Below are 20,290 nucleotides of genomic sequence, written 5' to 3' on the forward strand. Positions count from 1 at the left end.
CCAAAACCTACCTTGGTTCAACTTTCTTTGCTTTTCTCTGATGTCCCCCTCCCCCTCCCCGAGGAGCGATGGCAGACTCAGTCAAGGTCACCTCTCTAAACGTTAAGGGACTGAACTCCCCTGAAAAACGGTGGATCCTCCTGTGAGAACTGAACACATCCTGTACTGATGTGGCCTTTATACAAGAAACACATTTTAAAAATACTAGCCTCCCCTTTCTATGGTCGAGATCCTTCCCTAAGGTCTACCACTCTACTAACCCCTCCTCTCCATTCTGATCTCTAGCAGGCTCCCCTGGGTTCTCCAGGATTCTCTAGTGGACCCTGGGGGCCAATATCTTTTTCTTAGGGGCCACATTGGAGAGCGCCTTTTTACATTTGCCACTGTGTACGCTCCCAATGATCACCAAGACACGTTCCTCAGAACTACCCTGCACAGATTATGTGACTTTCGGGAGGGCCAATTGATATTAGGTGGGGACTTTAATGTCCCCTTTCGCCATCGGTTGACACTTCTGCCTCTTGCTCCTCGCTCCCTACCCCTCACCTAGGTCTCTATTCTGGCACCTTAATGAGAGCCTCCTCCAAATACCGGAAGTTTTAGCAGATGTGACCAGGGAATTGGACCTTTATTTCCAAGAAAACTAAAGCAGGACTGTGACCCGGGGATAATTTGGGAGGCTCACAAGTCAGTACTCCGCAGGGTACTTATCAGGCACGGGGCGCGCATCAAACGAACACGGAAGGAACAGCTTGCTAATCTGTTTCGTGAACTTGCCTCTGTGGAAGCGAAACATAAACATACCCCCTTATGGACCTTAGAGATTGAATTGGGGACACTCCATACCCATATTGCTGTCCTACTCCATTATAAAGCGAAAGCGGCACTCCAGTTTTGTCGTAAACTGACGTAGGAGTCAGAGGACAAATGCAGAAAAATCTTAGCCAGGTCGGTAAAGGAGTTGAAATCTGGCTCTTACATACCACAGTTGATAGATGAGAATGGCCAGAGGGCCTCTACCCCAACCCAAATAGTCGAAGTCTTTGAAAAATGTTTCTCTGATCTCTACAACCTGCCCGATTCAGGGTCTGGACAGGACAATGTAGACAGATATGTAACCGGTTCTGTTCTACCAACCCTCTCATCGGAATCACGGGAGTACTTGGAGGACCCGATCACACTGGAAGAAGTCCAGACGGCCGTGGGACCTCCGAAGGTGTGTAAGGGTCCGGGCCCTGACGGATATACCGCACAATACTTTAAGACCTTCCTCCCTATTCTCGGCCCGTGCTTGGTGAATTTATTTAATACAGATTACCCACACTTAACCTGTCTGTCCAACTGGGAAAAGGACCTTAATTGCTAATTTTCCCCAGCACAGAGACAACGCATTATCACTTTGGCTCTCAAAATGTTGCTGTGCACGAAGATACAGGAGACGAATTTTAAACTTCTTACCAGGTGGTATTTGACACCATCAAAGCTGCAGAAATGTTTCTCCTTTTCCTCGAACATATGCTGGAGGTGTGGAGAAGAAGAGGGCACGTTGCTGCACATTTTTTGTTCCTGCCTCAGCTTGGTGGACTTCTGGACAGAGATCCGATGCATAACACAAAAATTCACAGACTTCTCCATCCAGGAAGAGGCTGCATTCTTTCTCTTGCACCATTCACAGATTCCCATTAAGAAGTACAAAAAAATCTATTTTACGGCATGTGATAAATGCGGCGAAATCCTGCATCCCTCTCTATTGGAAAAAATGTTCCCCCCCTTTCATTACTCACTGGCTTAGGAAAATAGAGGACATTAAAAAAAATGGAGGACTTGATCCTCACATCACAAGGTATACAAGAATTTTTTAAACAAATCTGAGACATCTGGAATACCTTTATATTCTCGCTGGAAGGATGTCGCCTGCTATCGCCTTAGTGCTCTGAGCTTTCCTTGACTGGCCCCTTGGACAGTGGCTGCCATTGTGTCTCATCCCCTCTTCTCCTTTTCTGATCTTTCAACCCTTCTCTTTTCTGCCTTCCTCCCCTATCTCTCACCCCCTCCACCCCCTCTCTCTTTTGGAAAGAGTGGAAAATTGGGAATGACGGCCCCACACCCCCTCTGGATGGATTATGCCGGAGGGACCTGGGGGTTTGTGTGACCCTGGATCTTGGTACAGTACTTTATCCGTGCCTCGAATCATTGTGATTGATGGAAGGCAGACTCACAGTTGCGAATATACCTGTATCAAGTATTGTTCAGCTGCTTTTTGCTCTGTATTTCTCTGTTGCATTATGTACTCGGGGGACCGTCTTCCCCTATTTGGAGAAAAAATTATATTTGAAAAAAAAAAGAAGCCTACGACACCTGGTATTCCCAGGCGGTTTCCCATCCAGGCATTAACCAGGCCCGACCCTGCTTAGCCTCCAAGATCAGACGAGATGGAACAGATTCAGGGTGATGTGGCCGTAGCTGATATCTTCAGGCACTCTCAACTCTCTTGACAAACACCAAGATGGTCACCTTGGAAACAAGCGGAAAAAAATAGGTCAACGGCCACAACATAAAAAGAAGCCTACGGCATCTGGAAATCCCAGGCGGTCTCCCATCCAGGTACTAAACTGGTCCCAACCCTGCTTAGCCTCTGAGATCAGATGAGATTGGGCTCTTTTAGGGTGGTGTGGCCGTAGGAGATTTCTTCAGGCACTCTCAACCTTGACTAACGCCAATATGGTCACCTTGGGAAACAAACAAAAAAATCAAGTCAACGCCAACAACATGAGAAGAAGTCTACAGCACCTAGTATTCCCAGGTGGTCTCCCATCCAGGTATTAACAAGGCCCGACCCTGTTTAGTCTCTGAGATCAGACGAGATCTGGTGCTTTCAGGGTTATGTGGCCATAGGCGAGCTCTTCAAGCACTCTCAACCTTCTTGACAAACACCAAGATGGTCACCTTGGTAAACAAACAAAAAAAAAAACAAGTCAACGCCAACAACATAAAAATAAGCCTTCAGCACCTAGTATTCCCAGGTGGTCTCCAATCCAGGTACTAGCAAGGCCCGACCCTGTTTAGCCTCTGAGATCAGAGGAGATCGGGCGCTTTCAGGCTTATGTGCCCATAGGCAATCTCTTTGGGCACTCTCAACCCTCTTGACAAATGCCAAGATAGTCACCTTGGGAAACAAGCGAAAAAAAAACAGGTCAATGTCAACAACATAAAAAGAAGACTACGGCACCTGGTATTCCAAAGCCATCTCCCATCCAGGGACTAACTAGGCCCAACCCTTCTTAGCCTCAGAGATGAGAAGAGATAGGGCTCTTTCAGGGTGATGCTGCTGTAAGCGAACTCTTTGGGCACTTTCAACCCTCTTGACAAATGCCAAGATGGTCACCTTGGGAAACAAGCGAAAAAAAACCAAAACGAATCAAGGCCAACAACATAAAAAGAAGCCTACAATAACTGGTATTCCCAGGTGGTCTCCCATCCAGGTACTAACCAGGCCTGACTCTTCTTAGCCTCCAAGATCAGACGAGATTGGGTGCTTTCAGAGTGCTCGGACTCTTTCCCCATCACTAATGGGACGAGGCAGGGGTGCCCTCTGTCTCCCCTAATTTTTATTCTGACACTGGAACCACTTATGTGTCACGTTCGGAATGACCCGAATATTACTGGCATATCCAAACCCTCGGCACACCACAAAATTGCGGCGTACACTGACGATCTAATTTTTTTCGTCTCCAATCCACACATTTCGCTTCCCAATATACTCGCGGCTCTCCGGCGATACGGCAGCCTATCAAACTATAAAATCAATTGCACCATCGGCTGTATTGAATATATCGGTCCCGGATGGTGAGGCCAAGAGGCTATGCTCCGCTTTTCCATTCTACTGAGCTGAAAAATCTATACGTTACCTGGGCGTTGACATCGCAGCGGATTTGGTGCAATTGTACCCGCTTAATTTTCTCCCTCTCCTGAATAGACTGAAATCTGATTTGGGAAACTGGCATGATTTAACACTGACCTGGTTCGGGCGCTGTAATGCATTCAAAATGACGCCCCTCCCGCGGATCTTATACTTGTTCCAGACATTACCGATCCGGTTACCCCCAATCTTTTTCAGACATCTGCAGGTGCTGCTCCGGGACTTTATTTGGGCTCGCAAACCGCCCAGAGCCCGTTTGCAATTGCTTGCCAGACCAAAGGACAAGGGGGGTCTGGGTCTCCCAGATCTGAGACAATACAACAGAGCGACTCTGCTAGCGAGAGTCGTTGATTGGAATTGTAATGGCCCACACAAGCAGTGGGTGGAGATGGAGATTGAGGATGGATCCATTCTCCTATTGACCTCCCCGTTGCTCCTGTCCTCCTTACCAAAAGACCTCAGAGATCACCCCATAGTGGGAGCTACGTTGGCTGTTGTGCGGAGGTTGTTCCGCTGCACACACATTGCTCCCCTGCCATCACCAATGACTCCGGTTATAGGTAATCCAGACTTCCCACCGGGATTTACCAACAAGAAACTGCGACAGTTGACAGTGGTGGGGAAACAGCATCTGGGAGAGGTGTGGTCCTCGGGAGGGCTCCCGACCACGCAAACTGTCGCCGAGCTTTCTGACCCTCCGCTTGACTTGTTTAATGCTTATCAACTTCGTCACTTTCTTCTGGCCATACAAAGGGCCCCCTACACTCCTAGAGACCTGACGCCCTATGAATCCATCTGTCCCAAAAATGAACCTGTGCAACACACCCTCTCCCTCCTGTACAACCTATTAAGTAGTCAGGAGGAGGAGTCGACCCCACCATTTATCCACAAATGGGAGATTGCATTTGGCATCACATTTACCCCACAACAGATAGGGAAGATCCTGACATTAGTACATAAAGCTTCCATCGCAAACCAATATCAAGAATCAGGATACAAGATAGTCTCACGCTGGTATAGAGTCCCATACCTTCTGAATAAAATGAATAGATCGATTCCGGATGTTTGTTGGAGGTGCAGTTCAGATACGGGGACCATGGGACACATTTTCTGGGCATGCCCGGCCTTGAGGAACTTTTGGGTGGAGGTGACCGGGACGATAAAAACTCTCAGAAATGTAGATATCGCAGACAACCCAGCAGCGTGCCTTCTACACTTGACCGAACAGCCTGTTCGAAAATACAAAAAAAACCTCACGATGCAACTCCTGAACGCCGCCCCGGCCTGCATTCCCACACTGTGGAGGCAGCCTCAGCCCCCATCCAAGGTGCTGTGGTATTCCAAAGTCAATCATATTCTCCGGATGGAAGAATTGACCGCCACCCTTCACAACACTGAAGAGGCATTTAGTGTTACATGGAGGCCCTGGAGGTATTTTACTGGTACTTGAGACTATATTTGGGAGGTGAGCAGCGCCCCTGTCCCAGAAAACGACTGAACATCTAACGCTTACCTACGTAGGCCAAGTCTGCCCTGGGTGGCATTCCCCCCTTCCCTTTTTGTCTTTATTTTTCTTTTTTTCCCCGCCGCCATCCCCCCCCCTCTTCTCTCTCCGTCTTTGCACTCTCTTCTTGCCCCGTCCTCCCTTTTCACTATGCCTTGTCTCCTTACTAGCCTTTGGGACCCAGAAGAACCCCAGGGTTCTGGACACGACCGGCTCATATTTTACTCTGGTTCACATAGGTCATGATAAGCTGGCTCGCTGTGGTCCCAGTTGTTCTCCATGATTACATTTGTCCGAACGGAGCTGCATTAGTTATACTGTACTACATGTCGGAGGTGGGGTTTCTCTCTTTTCTGCATGAAACTCTAGGACTCCCCTCTGAGAACCCAGAGTTATTTGGCTGCCTATTTTTTGTTACCATGTAATTGTGACCCTGGGTCATGCTGTATGGTTGACTGTTATATTTATGTTGTTCTACTTATACTTAATAAAAGAATAAAACAAAAAAAAAAAAATAAGTCAATGCCAACAACTTAAAAAAAAAGCCTATGGCATCGAGAAATCCCAGGCGGTCTCCCATCCCGGTACTAACCAGGTCCCAACCCTGCTTAGCCTCTGAGATCAAATGAGATTTGGCTCTTTCAGGGTGATGCAGCCATAGTAGATTTTTTCAGGCACGCTCAACCCTCTTGACAAATGCCAAGATGGTCACCTTAGGAAACAAACAAAAAAAACAAGTCAACACCAACAACATAAAAAGAAGCCTACCGCACCTAGTATTTCCAGGCGGTCTCCCATCCAGGTATTAACAAGGCGTGACCCTTTCTAGCCTCTGAGATCAGTGGAGATTGGGCGCTTTCTGGGGGATGTGCCCATAGGCAATCTCTTTGGGCACTCTCATCCCTCTTGAAAAATGCCAAGATAGTCACCCTGGGAAACAAGCGGAAAAAAACAGGTCAACGCCAACAACATAAAAAGAAGAATACGGCACCTGGTATTCCAAGGCCGTCTCCCATTCAAGTACTAACTAGGCCCAACCCTTCTTAGCCTCTGAGATCAGAAGAGATAGGGTGCTTTCAGGGTGATGTGGCTGTAAGCGATCTCTTTAGGCACTCTCAACCCTCTTGACAAATGCCAAGATGATCCCTTTGGGAAACAAGCGAAAAAAACAGGTCAACACCAACAACATAAAAAGAAGCCTGCGGCATCTGGAAAACCCAGGCGGTCTCCCATCCAGGTACAAACCAGGCCCAACCCTGCTTAGCTTCTGAGACCAAACGAGATTGGGCGCTTTCAGGGTGTTGTGCCCGTAGGCAATTTCTTTGTGCACTCTCAACCCTCTTGACACATGCCAAGATGGTCACCTTGGGAAACAAGGGAAAAAAAACAGGTCAACGCGACAACATAATGAGAAGCCTACGGCACCTGGTATTCCCAAGCTTTCTCCCATCCAGGTACTAACCAGGCCCATCGCTGCTTAGCCTCCGAGATCAGATGAGATTAGGCTCTTTCAGGGTGATTTGGCCGTAGGCACTCTCTTTGGGCACTCTGAAGCCTCTTGACAAAGGCCAAGATGGTCACCTTGGGAAACAAGCTAAAAAAAACAGGTCAAAGCCAACAACATAAAAAGAAGCCTACGGCATCCAGTATTCCCAGGCGATCTCCCAATCAGGACACTAACCAGACCAGATCCTTCTATGGCACCTGGTCTTCCCAGGCAGTCTCCCATCCAGGTACTAACCAGGCCTGACGCTGCTTAGCCTCTGAAATCAGACGAGATTGGGTGCTTTCAGGTTGATGTGGCCGTAAGCGTTCTCTTCAAGACACGCCTAACCCTCTTGACAAACGCCAAGATGGTCGCCTTGAGAAACAAGCAAAAAAAACAGACAAAGCCAACAACATAAAAGGAAGCCTATGGGCTTACAGCGGACCTTAAAAGATGGGACCCACTAGCTCTGTCATGGTTCGGACGCTGTAATGTGTTGAAGATGAACGCGTTGCCACGACTTCTGTATCTACTACAAGCCTTACCTATCAAAATACCCCAGACTTTCTTTCATGCGGTTCGCTCAATCTTTATCAAGTTCCTCTGGCGCGGAAAACATATGCGTATTGGTAGGGCAATGCTATTGCGACCGAAATTGCGGGGAGGTATTGGCTTCCCGGACCCTGCTCTATATTACACAGCGACGCACATGACACCGGTGGTTGACTGGTGCCGGTGTTCTGCCATATACTGTCCAGCCATGATATAGTGTCCGCTGTGTACTCCGAAGCTGAACGGCTCCTGCGCGGTGAGTGGAGGTGGTAGCCCCACCATCCAAGCGGACATAGGGTTGTGAATATTAGAGGGTCCCTCACAGGCGAGCTTAGCTCGCCACGCTTCGGGCTTTGCCTCGCTGCGCTCGGCTCTTTTATATTCTTACTCTATGTCCACTTGGATAGTGGGGATAGAACCTGTACTCAGTGCGCAGGCGCCGTTCATGCTCGCAATTTTCGGAATCTGTGTTGCTGTGTACTGTGCATGCGCAGTACACAGCGGACACTATTCGATGGGGGACCATATGTGATAAGACACCGGCATGGGGAACTGAAGCTATGGGTCAAGCTAGAGCAGGAGATGGCGCGGGTTCCACTGGCTGGTCTGCCTTGGGCGGGGAGGCCATTGGAGCCCTGTGTGACTACTCACCCGTTAATTGGCCCCTCGCTCGCCGAGATGGATAGTTTTTTTCACCTTTCCCACCTGACTAACTTCCCGTATCCTATGACCCCAATTATTGGACATCCTAGATTCCCTCCGGGCCTGTCTGACCAGGCCTTTACCAGGCAAGCCCCGAAAGGGCTTCTGAGAGCAGCCCTATTTCTTGGACCCACGGGCTTGATTCCCATGGGAACCATACTGCTAGAGTAAGTACCTGTTGCATTGGATAGCTGGAGAGCTAGACAGCTAATCCATTTCCTCGGATCACTACCTAACCATTCGTTCTTCTCTAGACAATTCCACCCCTTCGAGGAACTTTGCCTGGATGATGGCCCAATTCATGGTTCCCTCTCTAGGTCCTACCTAATCCTGACAGATGCACAATCCTCCACGGATCCACCCTTCCTAGCTAAATGGAAAAGGGACTTACAAACTACATTCTCCAAACCACAGAAGGACAGAATACTCTTTTTTGCCCATAAGTCGTCACTCTGCAGTAAATATCAGGAGATCTCATATAAGCTGATCACACGCTGGTATCGTACACCGGTGGTGTTGGCCAAAATATTCCCCGGTCAATCTGACCGCTGCTGTCGCTGTGGGCAACAGGCTGGCACCATTCTCCACATTTTCTGGGAATGCCCTAAATTACAAACATTCGGGCAGCCTGTCCTGAGACTCATCCACAAGTTCACAGACATTTCCTTAGCCAATGATCCCGCAGCAGTTCTTCTCAATCTAACTCCTATGTCGAGAAAGCGTTATCATAAGTCCTTACTTAAACATCTCCTCAAGGCAGCTAGGGCCTGCATCCCAAGTCAGTGGAAAGAGCAATCTGCTCCAATGGTGACCCAGTGGTTCGCAAGGGTAAATGATATTGAACGAATGGAAGACCTGACTGCCACAATGAGGGATAAAACGGAGGAGCATGGGAACAGATGGTTCTACTGGACCCAGTTTCGCTTTTCGGAAGAATACCTCCGCGAGACATAGTAAGCTCATGGTGATCGTTGGAGATCGCTGTTCCAAGCGTTGGACAGCTGATGAGCTGGTGAGCCGAGGGCGTCTCTTGCTCCCTGGGAGGGGACCCCATCCTATCCACTCTACCCATGACACCCCCTTACCCCTTCTTTTCCTTTTCTGCCATTTCCTTCCCCAATCTTCTCTTTCCCCTTCTCCCTCCTTTCAGTTCTACTATTTCCCTTCTTAACTCAAAAAAGGGAAAAGAAAATGGTATGTTCCGACCCCATTTGACTACTACACAATACTCTTCCTCTATCTATGGATATCTAAACTCTTCGAAGGTAGCAGGGCTAGTATCAATAATATTTTAAGTGGTAGAGGATCCCAACGAGATGGAGCTTTAATCTCATCTTGATATGACCGCAAAGCTGTACACGTGCTATTCTCCTCTGACTTCTTACCATTGGCTCTGATATCCATGCAATATGATCGTTTGTTTGTAACTATTTGTATCACACATTCTGTGAAGTTGCCTTTGCATTGCATGTCGCATACTACTAAATAAAAAAAAAAAAAAGCCTATGGCACCTGGTATTCCCAGGCGGTCTCCCATCCAGGTACTAACCAGGCCCGACACTGTTTAGCATCCGAGATCAGACGAGATTGGGCGCTTTCAGGGTGATGGGGCCGTAGGTGATCTCTTCGGGCACTCTCAACCCTCTTGACAAACGCCAAGATGGTCACCTTGGGAAACAAGTGAAAAAAAAAAACAGGTCAAGGCCAACAACATAAAAAGAAGCCTACAGCACCTAGTATTCCCAGGTGGTCTCCAATCCAGGTACTAGCAAGGCCCAACCCTGTTTAGCTTCTGAGATCAGAGGAGATCAGGCGCTTTCAGGGTAATGTGCCCATAGGCAATCTCTTTGGGCATTCTCAACCCTCTTGACAAATGCCAAGATAGTCACCTTGAGATACAAGCGAAAAAAAACAGGTCAATGTCAACAACATAAAAAGAAGAATACGGCACCTGGTATTCCAACGCCATCTCCCATCCAGGTACTAACTAGGCCCAACCCTTCTTAGCCTCAGAGAAGAGATAGGGCTCTTTCAGGGTGATGCTGCTGTAAGCGATCTCTTTGGGCACTCTCATCCCTCTTGACAAATGCCAAGATGGTCACCTTGGGAAACAAGCGAAAAAAAAAAAACGAATCAACGCCAACAACATAAAAATAAGCCTACAATAACTGGTATTCCCAGGTGGTCTCCCATCCAGGTACTAACCAGGCCCGACTCTTCTTAGCCTCCAAGATCAGACGAGATTGGGTGCTTTCAGAGTGATGTGGCCATAGGCAATCTCTTCAGGCACTCTCAACCCTCTTGACAAACACTAAGATAGTCACTTTGGGAAACAAGCGGAAAAAAAACAGGTCAACGCCAACAACATAAAAAGAAGTCTACGACACCTGGTATTCCCAGGCGGTCTCCCCTCCAGGTACTAACAAGGCCTGACTCTTCTTAGCTTCCAACATCAAACGTGATCGGGTGCTTTCAGGGTGATGTGCCTGTAGGCAATCTCTTCAGGCACTTTCAACCCTCTTGACAAACGCCAAGATGGTCACCTTGGGAAACAAGCAAAAAAAATAAAAATAAGTCGGAAGCTTGAGACAATACGGCCCGAGTCCTCAATTTAATCCATGCGGCGCATGTACAGGGAAGGCCCTTGCTTATGTTGTCAACGGACGTGGAGAAGGCCTTTGACAGGGTGGCCTGGCACTTTATGCAGGCCACCCTGGAACATATAGGTCCAATATATATAGAAAGGCCAGTATGGTGGCCTGAAATTATGGGAGGAGCCCGGTGGAATATATAACCAGCCGTCCGCCCGTCTTCCTCGTCGGTTCCGGTGCGCGATACCCGCCCACCCATCCCCTTTATCAGGGCATTTCTCTAAGCATACTCCTCAAGTGAGTACTCATTTCACCCATTTCATATTCATTTCATTTTAAGGTATGCCCCCTTATTTTGGCATACCGTACGTTAGACCAGGGCACACTTTCAGGTCCATTTCAAGTAAGCGAGTTTATGTTAACCTTGTTTGTCATCCTTATCCGTATCGGTCTGAGGGCTCTGGACCATAAATATATATATATATCCAATGCAACAGGTACTTGCTCTAGCAGTATGGTCCCCATGGGAATCAAGCCCGTGGGTGCAAGAAATAGGGCTTCTCTCAGAAGCCCTTTCGGGGCTTGCCTGGTAAAGGCCTGGTCAGACAGGCCCGGAGGGAATCTAGGATGTCCAATAATTGGGGTCATAGGAGAAGGGAGGTTAGTCAGGTGGGAAAGGTGAAAAAAACTATCCATCTCGGCGAGCGAGGGGCCAATTAACGGGTGAGTAGTCACACAGGGCTCCAATGGCCTCCCCGCCCAAGGCAGACCATCCAGTGGAACCCGCGCCATCTCCTGCTCTAGTTTGACCCATAGCTTCAGTTCCCCATGCCGGTGTCTTATCACATATGGTCCCCCATCGGATAGTGTCCGCTGTGTACTGCGCATGCGCAGTACACAGCAACACAGATTCTGAAAATTGCCGAGCATGAACGGCGCCTGCGCACTGAGTCCAGGTTCTATCCCCACTATCCAAGTGGACATAGAGTAAGAATATAAAAGAGCCGAGCGCAGCGAGGCCAAGCCCGAAGCGTGGCGAGCGAAGCTCGCCTGCGAGGGGCCCTCTAATATTCACAACCCTATGTCCACTTGGATGGTGGGGCTACCACCTCCACTCACCGCGCATGAAAATCTCCGAAGCTTCGTCTGCTCCGTACTGCGCATGCGCAGTACGGCGCAGACACTATATCATGGCCGGACAGTATATGGCAGAACACCGGCACCAGTCAACACCGGTGTCATGTGCGTCGCTGTGTAATATAGAGCAGGGTCCGGGAAGCCAATACCTCCCCGCAATTTCGGTCGCAATAGCATTGCCCTACCAATACGCATATGTTTTCCGCGCCAGAGGAACTTGATAAAGATTGAGCGAACCGCATGAAAGAAAGTCTGGGGTATTTTGATAGGTAAGGCTTGTAGTAGATACAGAAGTCGTGGCAACGCGTTCATCTTCAACACATTACAGCGTCCGAACCATGACAGAGCAAGTGGGTCCCATCTTTTAGGGTCCACTGTAAGCCCATAGGCTTCTTTTTATGTTGTTGGCTTTGACCTGTTTTTTTTGCTTGTTTCTCAAGGCGACCATCTTGCCGTTTGTCAAGAGGGTTGGGCGTGTCTTGAAGAGAAAGCTTACGGCCACATCAACCTGAAAGCACCCGATCTCGTCTGATTTCAGAGGCTAAGCAGCGTCAGGCCTGGTTAGTACCTGGATGGGAGACTGCCTGGGAAGACCAGGTGCCATAGAAGGATCTGGTCTGGTTAGTGTCTTGATTGGGAGATCGCCTGGGAATACTGGATGCCGTAGGCTTCTTTTTATGTTGTTGGCTTTGACCTGTTTTTTTTAGCTTGTTTCCCAAGGTGACCATCTTGGCCTTTGTCAAGAGGCTTCAGAGTGCCCAAAGAGAGTGCCTACGGCCAAATCACCCTGAAAGAGCTCAATCTCATCTGACCTCGAAGGCTAAGCAGCGATGGGCCTGGTTATTTCCTGGATGGGAGACAGCTTGGGAATACCAGGTGCCGTAGGCTTCTCATTATGTTGTCGGCATTGACCTGTTTTATTTTCCCTTGTTTCCCAAGGTGACCATCTTGGCATGTGTCAAGAGGGTTGAGAGTGCACAAAGAAATTGCCTACGAGCACAACAACCTGAAAGCGCCCAATCTCGCTTGGTCTCAGAGGCTAAGCAGGGTTGCGCCTGGTTTGTACCTGGATGGGAGACCGCCTGGGTTTTCCAGATGCCACAGGCTTCTTTTTATGTTGTTGGTGTTGACCAGTTTTTTTCGCTTGTTTCCCAAAGTGATCATCTTGGCATTTGTCAAGAGGGTTGAGAGTGCCTAAAGAGATCGCTTACAGCCACATCACCCTGAAAGCACCCTATCTCTTCTGATCTCAGAGGCTAAGAAGGGTTGGGCCTAGTTAGTACTTGAATGGGAGACGGCCTTGGAATACCAGGTGCCGTATTCTTCTTTTTATGTTGTTGGCGTTGACCTGTTTTTTTTCGCTTGTTTCCCAGGGTTTTGGCATTTTTCAAGAGGGATGAGAGTGCCCAAAGAGATTGCCTATGGACACATCACCCTGAAAGCGCCCAATCTCCGCTGATCTCAGAGGCTAGAAAGGGATGTGCCTTGTTAATACCTGGATGGGAGACCGCATGGAAATACTAGGTGCGGTAGGCTTCTTTTTATGTTGTTGGCATTGACTTGTTTTTTTTGTTTGTTTCCCAAGGTGACCATCTTGGCGTTTGTCAAGAGGGTTGAGCGTGCCTAAAAAAATCTACTATGGCTGCATCACCCTGAAAGAGCCAAATCTCATTTGATCTCAGAGGCTAAGCAGGTTTGGGACCTGGTTAGTACCTGGATGGGAGACCGCCTGGGATTTCTCGATGCCATAGGCTTTTTTTTTAAATTGTTGGCATTGACTTATTTTTTATTTTTTGTTTTATTCTTTTACTAAGTATAAGTAGAACAACATAAATGTAACAGTCAACCATACAGCATGACCCAGGGTCAAAATTACATGGTAACAAAAAATAGGCAGCCAAATAACTCTGGGTTCTCAGAGGGGAGTCCTAGAGTTTCATGCAGAAAAGAGAGAAACCCCACCTCCGACATGTAGTACAGTATAACTAATGCAGCTCCGTTCGGACAAATGTAATCATGGAGAACAACTGGGACCACAGCGAGCCAGCTTATCATGACCTACGTGAACCAGAGTAAAATATGAGCCGGTCGTGTTCAGAACCCTGGGGTTCTTCTGGGTCCCAAAGGCTAGTAAGGAGACAAGGCATAGTCAAAAGGGAGGACGGGTGAAGAAGAGAGTGCAAAGACGGAGAGAGAGGAGGGGGGGGATGGCGGCGGGGAAAAATAGAAAAATAAAGACAAAAAGGGAGGGGGGGGAATGCCACCCAGGGCAGACATGGCCTACGTAGGTAAACGTTAAATGTTCACCTCCCGAATGTAGTCTCAAGTACCTGTATCAAGGCTGTTCGGTCAAGTGTAGAAGGCACGCTGCTGGGTTGTCTGCGATATCTACATTTCTGGGAGTTTTTATCATCCCGGTCACCTCCACCCAAAAGTTCCTCAAAGCCGGGCATGCCCAGAAAATGTGTCCCATGGTCCCCGTATCTGAATTGCACCTCCAACAAACATCCGGGATCGATCTATTCCTTTTATTCAGAAGGTATGGGACTCTATACCAGCGTGAGACTATCTTGTATCCTGATTCTTGATATTGGTTTGCGATGGAAGCTTTATGTACTAAGTTCAGGATCTTCCCTATCTGTTGTGGGGTAAATGTGATGCCAAATGCAATCTCCCATTTGTGGATAAATGGTGGGGTCGACTCTTCCTCCTGACTACTTAATAGGTTGTACAGGAGGGAGAGGGTGTGTCGCACAGGTTCCTTTTTGTGACAGATGGATTCATAGGGCGTCAGGTCTCTAGGAGTGTAGGGGGCCCTTTGTATGGCCAGAAGAAAGTGACGAAGTTGATAAGCATTAAACAAGTCAAGCGGAGGGTCAGAAAGCTTGGCGACAGTTTGCGTGGTCGGGAGCCCTCCCGAGGGCCACACCTCTCTCAGATGCTTTTTCCCCACCACTGTCAACTGTCGCAGTTTCTTGTTGGTAAATCCCGGTGGGAAGTCTGGATTACCTATAACCGGAGTCATTGGTGACTGCAGTGGAGCAATGTGTGTGCAGCGGAACAACCTCCGCACAACAGCCAACGTAGCTCCCACTACGGGGTGATCTCTGAGGTCTTTTGGTAGGGAGGACAGGAGCCACGGGGAGGTCAATAGGGGAATGGATCCATCCTCAATCTCCATCTCCACCCACTGCTTGTGTGGGCCATTACAATGCCAATCAACGACTCTCCCTAGCAGAGTCGCTCTGTTGTATTGTCTCAGATCTGGGAGACCCAGACCCCCCTTATCCTTTGGTCTGGCAAGCAATTGCAAACGGGCTCTGGGAAGTTTGCGCGCCCAAATAAAGTCCCGGAGCAGCACCTGCAGTTGTCTGAAAAAAATTGGGGGTAACCGGATCGGTAATGTCTGGAACAAGTATAAGATCCGCGGGAGGGCCGTCATTTTGAATGCATTACAGCGCCCGAACCGGGTCAGTGTTAAAACATGCCAGTTTCCCAAATCAGATTTCAGTCTATTCAGGAGAGGGACAAAATTACAATTGCGCCAAATCCGCTGCGATGTCAACGCCCAGGTAACGTATAGATTTTTCAGCTCAGTAGAATGGAAAAGCGGAGCGTAGCCTCCTGGCCTCACCATCCGGGACCGATATATTCAATACAGCCGACGGTGCAATTGATTTTATAGTTTGATAGGCTGCCGTATCGCCGGAGAGCCGCGAGTATATTGGGAAGTGAAATGTGTGGATTGGAGACGAAAAAAATTAGATCGTCAGCGCATGCCGCAATTTTGTGGTGTGCCGAGGGTTTGGATATGCCAGTAATATTCGGGTCATTCCAAACGTGACACATAAGTGGTTCCAGTGTCAGAATTAAAATTAGGGGAGACAGAGGGCACCCCTGCCTCGTCCCATTAGTGATGGGGAAAGAGTCCGAGCACTCTGAAAGCACCCAATCTCGTTTGATCTTGGAGGCTAAGAAGAGTCAGGCCTGGTTAGTACCTGGATGGGAGACCACCTGGGAAACCAGTTATTGTAGGCTTCTTTTTATGTTATTGGCGTTGATTCGTTTTTTTTTTTTTTGCTTGTTTCTAAAGGTGACCATCTTGGCATTTGTCAAGAGGGTTGAAAGTGCCCAAAGAGATCGCTTACAGCAGCATCACCCTAAAAGAGCCCTATCTCTTCTCTTCTCTGAGGCAAAGAAGGGTTGGGCCTAGTTAGTACCTGGATGGTAGATGGCGTAGGAATACCAGGTGCCGTATTCTTCTTTTTATGTTGTTGACATTGACCTGTTTTTTTTCGCTTGTATCTCAAGGGGATTATCTTGGCATTTGTCAAGAGGGTTGAGAGTGCCCAAAGAGATTGCCTATGGGCACATAAGCCTGAAAGCACCCGATCTCCTCTGATCTCAGAGGCTAAACAGGGTCGGGCCTTGCTAGTACCTGGATTGGAGACCACCTGGGAATACTAGGTGCTGAAGGCTTCTTTTTATGTTGTTGGCGTTGACTTGTTTTTTTTTTTTTGTTTGTTTACCAAGGTGACCATCTTGGTGTTTGTCAAGAGGGTTGAGAGTGCCTGAAGAGCTCGCCTATGGCCACATAACCCTGAAAGCACCAGATCTTGTCTGATCTCAGAGACTAATCAGGGTCGGGCCTTGTTAATACCTGGATGGGGGACCACCTGGGAATACTAGGTGCTGTAGACTTCTTCTCATGTTGTTGGCGTTGACTTGATTTTTTTGTTTGTTTCCCAAGGTGACCATATTGGCGTTAGTCAAGGTTGAGAGTGCCTGAAGAAATCTCCTACGGCCACACCACCCTGAAAGAGCCCAAACTCATCTGATCTCAGAGGCTAAGCAGGATTGGGACCAGTTTAGTACCTGGATGGGAGACCGCCTGGGATGTCCAGATGCCGTAGGCTTCTTTTTATGTTGTTGCCGTTGACCTATTTTTTTCCGCTTGTTTCCAAGGTGACCATCTTGGTGTTTGTCAAGAGAGTTGAGAGTGCCTGAAGATATTGGCTACGGCCACATCACCCTGAATCTGTTCCATCTTGTCTGATCTTGGAGGCTAAGCAGGGTCAGGCCTGGTTAATGCCTGGATGGGAGACCGCCTGGGAATACCAGGTGTCGTAGGCTTCTTTTTTTTTTTTTTATATAATTTTTTCTCCAAATAGGGGAAGACGGTCCCCCGAGTACATAATGCAACAGAGAAATACAGAGCAAAAAGCAGCTGAACAATACTTGATACAGGTATATTCGCAACTGTGAGTCTGCCTTCCATCAATCACAATTATTCGAGGCACGGATAAAGTACTGTACCAAGATCCAGGGTCACACAAACCCCAGGTCCCTCCAGCATAATCCATCCAGAGGGGGGTGTGGGGCTGTCATTCCCAATTTTCCACTTTTTCCAAAAGAGAGAGGGGGTGGAGGGGGTGAGAGATAGGGGAGGAAGGCAGAAAAGAGAAGGATTGAAAGATCAGGAAAGGAGAAGAGGGGACGAGACACGATGGCAGCCACTGTCCAAGGGGACAGTCAAGGAAAGCTCAGAGCACTAAGGCGATAGCAGGCGACATCCTTCCAGCGAGAATATAAAGGTATTCTAGATGTCTCAGGTTTGTTTAAAAAATTCTTGTTTACCTTGTGATGTGAGGATCAAGTCCTCCATTTTTTTTAATGTCCTCTATTTTCCTAAGCCAGTGAGTAATGAAAGGGGGGCAACATTTTTTCCAATAGAGAGGGATGCAGGATTACGCCGCATTTATCACATGCCGTAAAATTGATTTTTTTTGTACTTCTTAATGGGAATCTGTGAATGGTGCAAGAGAAAGAATGCAGCCTCTTCCTGGATGGAGAAGTCTGTGAATTTTTGTGTTATGCATCGGATCTCTGTCCAGAAGTCCACCAAGCTGGGGCAGGACCAAAAAATGTGCAGCAACATGCCCTCTTCTTCTGCACACCTCCAGCATATGTTCGAGGAAGAGGGGAAACATTTCTGCAGCTTTGATGGTGTCAAATACCACCTGGTGAGAAGTTTAAAATTCGTCTCCTGTATCTTCGTGCACAGCGACATTTTGAGAGCCAAAGTAATAATGCGTTGTCTCTGTGCTGGGGAAAATGAGCAATTAAGGTCCTTTTCCCAGTTGGACAGACATGTTAAGTGTGGGTAATCTGTTTGAGAGAGAATGTGGGCCAAAGGGCCTTCGCTCCTGCATAGAGTCTCAAACTCCGTCTGAGGGCGGGCGAACGTTTGAGGATTGGGGATGGAATGGAGAAAATGATGTCGTTGCGCCGCTCTCCAAAAAGGCAGTTGGAAAAGCTCTGTCGGATCTGTTAGGGTTGAGAAAGAAGGCCATTTTCCATCAATGACGAATTTAGACGCATTGTCTAGGTTGGAATTTCTAAGTGGGTCCCCAGTTCAAAGGTTGGATGGCCACGTATAGGGAATAGGGGGGAAGTCAAAGACGTGAGTGTGTTTTGGGTAGCGATCAGGTGACTGACTTTCAACTAAGCCCCTATAGTGGGATGTGACATAAATTCTGTGGGTAAATACTTATAGCACCACATGGCGCTTCTTAGCGGAATTCGGGAGTGAGCTTAGAAAGTTTGTTTCGATTCCAGTCCAGGAGCGTGGTCGGACCAAGTAATATGGCCAATGGAGGAAGAGCTCACCAAGTGCAGTTGGTCATGTGGAATCAAGAAGAAGTCTATCCTCAAGTATGATTTGTGAGGGGAAGAGCAAAAAGAGTAGTCCCTTTCCCCAGAGTGTTGCAGACGACAGACATCAACTAATTGGTCATTCAGTAAACACTTAGTAATCCGCTTTCTAGAGGAAATGAGGAGCGAGGAGCAAGAGGCAGAAGTGTCAACCGATGGCGAAAGGGGACATTAAAGTCCCCACCTAATATCAACTGGCCCTCCCGAAAGTCACATAATCTGTGCAGGGTAGTTCTGAGGAACGTGTCTTGGTGATCATTGGGAGCGTACACAGTGGCAAATGTAAAAAGGCGCTCTCCAATGTGGCCCCTAAGAAAAAGATATCGGCCCCCAGGGTCTACCAGAGAATCCTGGAGAACCCAGGGGAGCCTGCTAGAGATCAGAATGGAGACTCCTTTGGTCTTAGAGGAGGGGTTAGTAGAGTGGTAGACCTTAGGGAAGGATCTCGACCATAGAAAGGGGAGGCTAGTATTTTTAAAATGTGTTTCTTGTATAAAGGCCACATCAGTACAGGAAGTCTTCAGTTCTCACAGGAGGATCCATCGTTTTTCAGGGGAGTTCAGTCCCTTAACGTTTAGAGAGGCGACCTTGACTGAGTCTGCCATCGCTCCTCGGGGAGGGGGAGGGGGACGTCAGAGAAAAGCAAAGAAAGTTGAACCAAGGTAGGTTTTGGGTAGGTAATGCATGGCGGGAACTAAGGGGGAGAAAGGAAGGGCAAATGGAAGGAAAGGTAAAGGGAAAAAGAGGCCGGCACCTCAACCCCAGGGGGAGAGGGAAATTACGGGTTGTCCGCACTCAACAGTACAGGAAGGGTATACTAAAACAGCACAATTATGCTATAGCGCTTACCAGATGTACACTGGGTTTAAAGCGCTGTCCTACTTGGGTTGGTGGGTAGACAGGTCGGAGAGGGAGCCCCCGAATCCTAGTCCCCCCAGTCCCGGCAGTGGTAAATGTCACGTCTGATACCGGTATGCAAATAAAAAGACAATCAGTAACATCATAGAACCAAAAAACAATAGTATAAACAAAACAGAGGTAGAGCATATAACTGTCAGCACTGAGGGGTCTCCTCGGCTCGCCCTAAACATAGGCATGCACGAGGGAGCCCGTCACAACAGAAAAGGCATCACAGAATTGGATCCACCACCCCCCATCCCATACCCCTAAAGTACATGCAGTCCCCGAACAAATGCATTTCTCCCTTTGGCAGATTGTCCTCTCCTTACCCCCTCACCCCCGCCCACGCCCTGGGGGGAAAAGGGGCAGGGAAGGGGGGAAGGAGGAGTGTAAGGGGGAAAAGGGGGAGTGGAAGGGGGGGAAAGGGGGAGTGGAAGGGGGGAAAGGGGGAGGGAAAGGAGGGAAAGGTGGGAAGGGGGGAAGGGAGGGGGGAAACAGGGGAGAGGGGACAAACATGCGGAAATGTCAAGTCCTTTAGCGCACTCCCACCAGCAAACACCTGGACCCCATAAATTTCAACTCCTCCCCTCCATGGTCACCACATCAAGATGAAAGAGGAGCAGCCCTGGTCGGTGCATGGAAAATCCGTCAGGCAAGGGGCTGGGGCCACCATCCCTCCATCCAACGGGAGACTTCACCCGAGCAGCAGTTCTGGGGCCCGCCAATTAGTGTCTTTCCTGCATCGCCATCGGGGGCTGTGTAGAGCATCCAGTAAGGGGTAAATC

The 20,290-nt window shown here is 48.5% G+C and overlaps 8 pseudogenes; 2 read left to right on the top strand and 6 right to left on the bottom strand.

The window, feature by feature from the left end:
• Positions 1-2,563: 2,563 nt before the first annotated feature.
• LOC143950432 (5S ribosomal RNA) lies at positions 2,564-2,683 on the bottom strand (annotated as a pseudogene).
• A 95-nt stretch (positions 2,684-2,778) lies between these two features.
• On the bottom strand, positions 2,779-2,897 carry LOC143944567 (5S ribosomal RNA; annotated as a pseudogene).
• Positions 2,898-6,836: 3,939 nt separating this feature from the next.
• On the bottom strand, positions 6,837-6,955 carry LOC143945536 (5S ribosomal RNA; annotated as a pseudogene).
• A 2,708-nt stretch (positions 6,956-9,663) lies between these two features.
• LOC143954221 (5S ribosomal RNA) lies at positions 9,664-9,782 on the bottom strand (annotated as a pseudogene).
• A 102-nt stretch (positions 9,783-9,884) lies between these two features.
• Positions 9,885-10,003, bottom strand: LOC143954100 (5S ribosomal RNA; annotated as a pseudogene).
• Positions 10,004-10,319: 316 nt separating this feature from the next.
• Positions 10,320-10,438, bottom strand: LOC143944160 (5S ribosomal RNA; annotated as a pseudogene).
• A 2,222-nt stretch (positions 10,439-12,660) lies between these two features.
• On the top strand, positions 12,661-12,779 carry LOC143950012 (5S ribosomal RNA; annotated as a pseudogene).
• A 3,694-nt stretch (positions 12,780-16,473) lies between these two features.
• Positions 16,474-16,592, top strand: LOC143952477 (5S ribosomal RNA; annotated as a pseudogene).
• Positions 16,593-20,290: the final 3,698 nt, after the last annotated feature.

Source organism: Lithobates pipiens, unplaced genomic scaffold (assembly GCF_037356315.1).
Source record: "Lithobates pipiens isolate NorthernLeopardFrog02 unplaced genomic scaffold, aLitPip1_a1.2 Scaffold_10, whole genome shotgun sequence".
Lineage (NCBI taxonomy): Eukaryota > Metazoa > Chordata > Amphibia > Anura > Ranidae > Lithobates > Lithobates pipiens.